The sequence below is a fragment of the Salvelinus sp. IW2-2015 genome, linkage group LG23, assembly GCF_002910315.2.
Source record: "Salvelinus sp. IW2-2015 linkage group LG23, ASM291031v2, whole genome shotgun sequence".
Lineage (NCBI taxonomy): Eukaryota > Metazoa > Chordata > Actinopteri > Salmoniformes > Salmonidae > Salvelinus > Salvelinus sp. IW2-2015.
Window position 1 is genome coordinate 26,749,508 of NC_036863.1, and position 7,945 is coordinate 26,757,452.

At 45.9% G+C, this 7,945-nt stretch overlaps 1 pseudogene; it reads left to right on the forward strand.

Annotated features, from left to right (window-relative positions):
* Positions 1–34: 34 nt before the first annotated feature.
* LOC111950916 (Na(+)/citrate cotransporter-like) overlaps positions 35–7,945 on the forward strand; it is a 20,471-nt pseudogene continuing 12,560 nt past the window's right edge.

A 7,945-nucleotide genomic window follows, 5' to 3' on the forward strand; every position in this document is an offset into this window, starting at 1 on the left:
ACTGTAATTCTCTGTATTCTCTGACCGGGAGAGGATGGTGTCCTCGCTCCAGGCGATGTGGATGTTCAAGGATGGGGTGATTCTGTTCTGCACTCCGTTCCTCCTCCTCCCACTACCTCTGCTGATCGGAACCACGGTATGCGCCAAAGTTGTCGAATAGACTTATTCCAGGGGTCCCTACCTCCTCTTGACCCCATCTAGGCCTACTCTTTCTGCTTTCTACACAAAGAGTAGGCTATCTGAATGATGATTTAAAATATTTCACTAGCAGCCTACTAGTAGTCTATCGTCTTGTTAGATATTTCATAAATTAAATCAGAATTATTTTGTGCACCTGACGCATGCTGATTTTGGCGTAAACATGTATTGCTATAGTTCTAATTTCCCCACGCACACACTGGCGTAGCACCCAAGGGGTGGGGGGCATTGGGGTCCCCCTAGGAGGTCGGGCCCCCGATAGCATATGAACACGTCAAAAAATATGATTTTTTTTATTACAGGAAATTTGCTTTAAAACTGCAAATATTTTCTCTCAGACTCATAATAATAACAATTATAATTTATTCAGCTTCTATAGCGCTTTTCATTACAGAAAAAATCTCAAAGTCTTGAAAATAAAAATAAACAATCATCAAATGAAAGATGTAGTTACAGAACAGAGAGTAGGTCTGGACTACAACAATTGTCACCTAGAGTTGAACGTTTTGGGTGTTTCAAGCCTCCAAAAGATGGGGAGACCGTCAAGATGGATCCACATAGCTTGAGCAGGGAGAGGGGGTTTGTCAACAAGGGGAGATGAGCAGGTCCTCCAGTGGCAGGCAGCACAGTTCACTCTCCATTCAAGGTGTCTTACCGGCGCCTCGCCGTCACCGCCGTCTGATTGCGACTTCTCCAGAGCCATTGACTCGGTCTTGTACGAGATGAACTTCGTTTATTCTGGAAATTCAGAAAATGGAAATTCCGCTCTTTAACATGCTGACCCAACCGGCTCCGCGCTTGCATCTGTGTGCCTCCTCGTGCGTCATCGTGCGCATATTGATTTTTGTCTATCCCCACCAGACATGACACACAGGTTAAAATACTAAAACCTAGACGCGAAAGAAACGCACACCTATTTAGGCGAGGTGCTGGCTAGCAGAGTGGAATGCTTAAAAAAATTAAGGAGAGTCACACTGTCACGGCCGTCAAAGAGAGGAGGACTCACCAGGCTGGGGAGACATGCAGGAGGATTAGTTCTTAGCACAGGCACCGGATACACTGGGCCGTGGAGGTGCACTGGAGGTCTCGAGCTAAGAGCCTGCACAACCCATCCTGGCTGGATGGTGACTTTGGCCCTGCACGTGCGGGGCGCAGGCACAGGACGCACTGGGCTGTGCAGACGCACTGGAGACACAGTGCGCAGAGCCGGCGCAGGATATCCTGGGCCGTAGAGACGTACTGGAGGTCTGGAGAGCAGGGCTGGCACAATCCTTCCTGGCTGGATGCTCACCATAGCCCGGCAGATGCGAAGAGCTGGAATATAGCGCACCGGGCTATGAGTGCGCACTGGGGACACCGTGCACATCACCCCATAGCACGGGGCCTGACCAGTCACATGCTCGCCACGGTAAGCACGGGGAGTTGGCTCAGGTCTCCAACCTGACTCTGGGGCTGCCTCTCGTGCACGCCTCTTTGAGCCAACTCCTCGTAGCGTCGCCGCTCCGCCTTAGCTGCTTCCAGCTCCTCTGAAGGACGGCGATATTCTCCCGTCTGTGCCCAGGGTCCCTTGCCGTCCAGGATTTCCTCCCATGTCCAACTCTTCAAAAAACGCTGCTCCATCTTACCACGCTGCTTGGTCTTTTGGTGGTGGGTAGTTCTGTCACGGTCATCAAAGAGAGGAGACCAAGGCGCAGCGTGGGATGCGTACATACTAATTTATTTAAAGAACGAACACTAAACAAACTAACAAAATAACAAACGAACCGTGAAGCTATACAAAAATGAGTGCTGACAGGCAACAACACATAGACAACTACCCACACAGACAGGTGGGAAAAGGCAACCTAAGTATGGTTCTCAATCAGACAACGATAGACAGCTGCCACTGATTGAGAACCACACCCGGCCAAACACACAGAAATACAAATCATAGAAAAAATTACATAGAATGCCCACCCAAATCACACCCTGACCAAACCAAAATAGAGACATAAAAAGCTCTCTACGGTCAGGGCGTGACATGCACACTCTAGGAGCTCAGATGCAAAAATTTGATGTCCAACGTTTCAACAGACAAGCTGTCTTCATCAGGGTATAATGACAAACACTGCAGCATGACTCATTTATATAGTGTCAAAAGACACACACAGGTGTCTGTAATCATGGCCGGGTGTGGCCTGATATCATTGGTTAATTCTCATATATTAAAATAGCATACAAAAAAACATAAATGGATAGCGTACGATCATAGATACAATTTGGCTACATAAGCCTACAAACATTTACAATAGCAAAATCACAATAATCACAAGAATGGCTTCAGATTAAAGTCTACGTTGAGACCGAAGGGAGCAAGGGTCTTTAAATTAAAGATCCAGGCAGCCTCTCGTTTTAACAATACATTGTCGAGGTCACCCCCTCTCCTAGGGAGGGTGAAATGTTCGATGCCAATATAACGTAGAGACGAAATCGAGTGGTTTGCTTCCAAAAAGTGGGCAGCAACTGGGTAAGTTTTTGCACCTAATGGTGCTACGATGCTCCGAGATACGTACTTTTATTTCACGCTTTGTTTTACCCACATCATTTTTACCTCATGGAGAAGTTATAATATAAATAACTGCCTTAGTGGAGCACGTGATAACACCTTTGATTGGGATCTGTTTCCCTGTTTGGGGGTGTTTGAAGGATCTGCATTTATAAGTGCCATTGCATTGAGCACAGCCATTACATTTGTAGTTTCCATCCAATAGGGGCGCAAATACACGTTGTGCAGGGATATCTTGGGGTGGTAAATCAGAGTTTACCAACTGATCTCTGAGGTTTCTGCCCCGCGAGAATACGACCATGGGAAGGTCTGAAGACACATTACCGATACTATCATCATCGGATCTTAGAATGTGCCAATGTTTGTGAACGATTCCCTTAATTTGTTCAGAGCACTTTGAATAGCGGGTAGTTAGAACGCAAGAATGCTTCTTTTTGCGAGACTGACCTTGAAAAAGGTCATGTCTCATTTTGTTTAGAATTTTCTCAATTGCAGTATTAATCTGACCATTTCTGTACCCAGTGCTGATGAACCATGATAACCATCCGTCAGTGTTGATATAGTCGGTGATTCCCAGAAGTATCCATAGAGATATGTAGAATCTGAAAAAACATCCCAGATCCCACACTGATTGACCGGGTAACCCTGGCAACTGGATCTCAGGGGTCTCCACAGCATGTACCATCCCTATGTAACTAAAGTAGAAGGCCCAGCTGGACCCTTTAAATATAAATATTAATATATCAGAAAAATACACATTGCAAAGACTTTGGTTTCGGAGAGAGTGTGTTATTGTCACCTGACCATGCTTTCTCCTGCTGTACTGACAGACAGTAGACCAATTTTAGGTATTAGGCCTACTTAGTAGTCTACTCTTGTGAGAGTGACATAAAACCTGCCCCAGGAGGTCTTATATTCTTGTAAGCTCAGTGTTTCAGTGCCAGGGCATTGAAGACTAAGGAACATGTCCTCATCACACCATAGGGTGTTAAAGTTCAAGTTTACATTACTTGAGATTCACAAATTCACATCACAGATCAATATTGATACAATGGCACTACCAGACACARAGAACACCGTGTTTTCATGTGCTTCAGTTCTTTTCTGTGTGTGTGGGTGTTTGTCCTTTTGACCTCTAGAATATTTGGGTTCTCTGTACAGCTATATGGATCTAAATCAAGTATTGTAAATGTGTGTGCTGCAGGAGGCAGGCTGTGCCTATGTGATAGCCCTGATGGCAGTGTACTGGTGTACTGAGGTACTGCCGCTGGCTGTGACTGCTCTCCTGCCCGCTGTCCTCTTCCCTCTGTTTGGCATCATGGAGTCCAAGCAGGTACGCTTCCCTCACACACACTCACACACACGCGCACACATACTCACACTCAAAGACAATCTCTCACGTGTGTGTATCAGGTGTGTATGCAGTACCTGAAGGACACCAACATGCTGTTTGTTGGCGGGCTAATGATGGCTGTTGCCGTGGAGAAGTGGAATCTTCACAAGCGCATCGCCCTCAGAGTTCTACTCGTTGTGGGGATGCGGCCTGCCCTGTGAGTAGCAAATCACAGGTGTCTGTCTATCAGTTGTTCAAGTATCAAATCAAGATTGTCAGCCCACTGAGCTAAAGCCTAGCATGCTTTCCTCCTTCTCCACTTCCTATTTTCTTTTCTGACTCTGATACACCCTCCCCTCCTCCGCTGTTCCCACCAGTCTGATGCTAGGGTTCATGGGTGTGACAGCCTTCCTGTCCATGTGGATCAGTAACACAGCCACCACAGCTATGATGGTCCCCATTGTCCAGGCCGTCCTGGAGCAGCTCAACAGCCCACGAAAGGGGGAGAACCCTCTGCCCACCCCTCAGAGCCAGGAGAATGGTACGACTCCTGAGGAAAAACTGGAGAACAGTTCGACCCCACAGGACACACTTATGATCCAGGACAATCACATCCCACTGGAGAAACTAGCCTCAAAAGATAAACTGGACTCCCCAGACAAACCAGTTAACCAGGACACCTCTCTGACTGATGGGAAGCCAGGTGAGCGGCACTGGGCTGGGGGCAGAGGTCAGAGCAGGGGGCTAGGTGAGACTGGAGTACTGTCACCAACACACCATAATACAGTTACATGTACATGGCGATTTCAGACAAATATAGACTTAGGCTGTATGTCTACAGGCAACAGGCACACTATAGCCTGCCTAGCTAACAACTTTGGCTGTGACCTCTTGGTAGTCCTGATTCCCAAACTTCTCTAATATATAGTGGTATTGTCTCCCCTTTCCTCTCTGTATAAAGTGGTAGTGTCCATGGTCTTGAAGGAGGGGACTGAAGCAGAGCAGGTTGGGGAGGAAGAGGAGGAGAAGGAGAGGATGAAAATGTGTAAAGGCTTGACGTTGTGTGTGTGTTACGCTGCCAGCATCGGAGGCACTGCCACTCTCACTGGTACCGGACCCAACCTCGTCCTCACAGGGCAGATGAGCCAGTATGTAACACACACACACACACGGAGGCACGCACGCACACACACATAGCGTATGTACCTCTCACAGACACACACCTCGCAAATGTTAGTGTATATACCATATATGAATATAGATATGGGAGTCCGAACATATCGTATTGATCAACTGACATTTAACATTTTTGAGAAGTGAAGTTCTTAACAGAAACCCACTGTCAGACTCTTCCCTCAGAACGGTGACGTGGTTAACTTTGCCTCGTGGTTCGCCTTTGCCTTCCCCACAATGCTGCTAATGCTGACGCTGGCCTGGCTCTGGCTCCAGCTCGTCTTCATCGGCTTCGAGTGAGTGACCTGGCCAGAGCATCACAGTGCATTATTTTAACTCTACTCTCTCCTCTCTCTCAGTTCAACCATGACATGATATTTGTAAAGGTTTGCATATGCCAAATAGGGGCAATGTCTCTCTCACTCACTCTGCTTCTTATCTGACCTATTAGTTTAAATAATCTCTCTCTCTCACTCAGTCTGTCTTTCTCTCACCCCCTTCTCTTTTGCTCCCCCACTCATTTCTCTTGTCCCTTTCTCCCCCTCTTCCTCTCTAGTCTGAAGCGTACGTGGGGCTGTGGTGCTGTGCAGTCAGAGAAAGAACATGCAGCGTATGATTTGATCCGTGAGGAGCATCGTCTTCTGGGGCCAGTGTCCTATGGAGAGTGGAGTGTCCTGGGGCTCTTCATTCTGCTGGTGGTGCTGTGGTTCACACGAAGCCCAGGCTTCATCAACGGATGGGCAACCCACATCTTCAACACAAAGGCAGAGTATGTAACACACACCACACAGTGAAATACTTTACACACCATATATACTCAACCACACAGACTCACACACAAAACACTAGCAGGTGGAAATATACAGACACATGCACAGTAGCACAAGCTTGATCTGAAGGATAGGTTACCTGAGTTGTCTTTAGACCCAGAACCTTCTGTTAGAACAAGTGTCAGGACACGGGGAACAGGAGAAAACAAACACAAATGGGCAAAATGTGTCGTTCACAGAGTAAACCGTCTGTGTTGCATCAATAAACATGTTCTGAACTTTGACACACAGAAACACAAACTTGTGCACGTATACACGCTCTGACCAGCACACACAAAGACTTGCATAGGCACATGCACACACAGAGTCTGGGAAACATGATCTCACTAGAGTGAATGAGAGAGAAAGCACACTTCTTTATGACAAACAGATCGATGGGCAGGAGAGGCACACACTGCGTTCTCTCTTATCTGGTCATGTGACCTCCCTATCACAGAGGGCATATGTGACGTCTGTCAATCTATGAATGGGCACATCACCATGGAAACAGGTGTTGATTATAACAGAATCCTGGATCAAACTGGGGCTAAGGTCATCAAACATACTCTGTCCATTACGTCAATCCACTCTTTATTTGTATTTGTAGTTATTAAGGATCCCCATTACCTGATGTCAAGGTAGCAGCTACTCTTCCTGGGGACCAGCAACATTAAGGCAGTTATATACAATTACAAATATTACATGACATTACATTTCATAGCACTTTTCATAACACATTACGTGTGTGCCCTCAGGCCACTACTGTACTCTACTACCACATATCTACAATACAAAATCTATATGTACGTGTGTTTAGAGTGTGCGTGTTGTGGATATGTACATGTGGATATGTATGAGTGTGTCTGTGCCTGTGTGTCTCTTCACAGTCCCCGCTGTTCCATAAGGTGTATTTGTACCTTTTTAAAAATCTGATTGTACTGCTTGCATCAGTTACCTGATGTGGAATAGAGCTCCATGTAGCCATGGCTCTATAAAGTACTGTGCACCTCCCGTAGTCTGTTTAGGGGATTGTGAAGAGACCTCTGATGGCATGTCTTGTGGGGTATGCATGGATGTCTGGTATGCTAGTACTTTAAACAGACAGCTCGGGGCATTCAGCATGTCAATACTTCTTACAAAAACAAATAGTGATGAAGTCAATCTCTTCTGTACTTTGAGCCATGCGAGATTGACATGCATATTATTAATGTTAGCTCTCCGTGTACAGTTGAAATTGTACATTTCCATACACCTTAGCCAAATACAATAAAACTAAGTTTTTCACAATTCCTGACATTTAATTACAGTAAAAGTTCCCTGTCTTAGGTCAGTAAAGATCACCACTTTATTTTAAGAATGTGAAATGTCAAAATAAGAGTGGAGAAAATGATGTGTTTCAGCTTTTATTTCTGTCATCACATACCCAGTGGGTCAGAAGTTTACATACAATGGTAGCATTGCCTTTAAGTTGTTTAACTTGGGTCAAACATTTTGGGTAGCCTTCCACAAGCTTCCCACAACAAGTTGGGTGAATTTTGGCACATTCCCACTGACAGAGCTGGTGTAACTGAGTCAAGTTTGTAGGCCTCGTTGCTCGCACACGCTTTTTCAGTTCTGCCCACAAATTTTCTATAGGATTGAGGTCAGGGCTTTGTCATGGCCACTCCAATACCTTGACTTTGTTGTCCTTAAGCCATTTTGCCACAACTTTGGAAGTATGCTTGGGTTCATTGTCCATTTGGAAGTCCCATTGCGACCAAGCTTTAACTTCCTGACTGAAGTCTTGAGATGTTGCTTCAATATATCCACATAATTTTCATTCCTCATGATGCCATCTATTTTGTGAAGTGCACCAGTACCTTCTGCAGCAACGCACCCCCATAACAT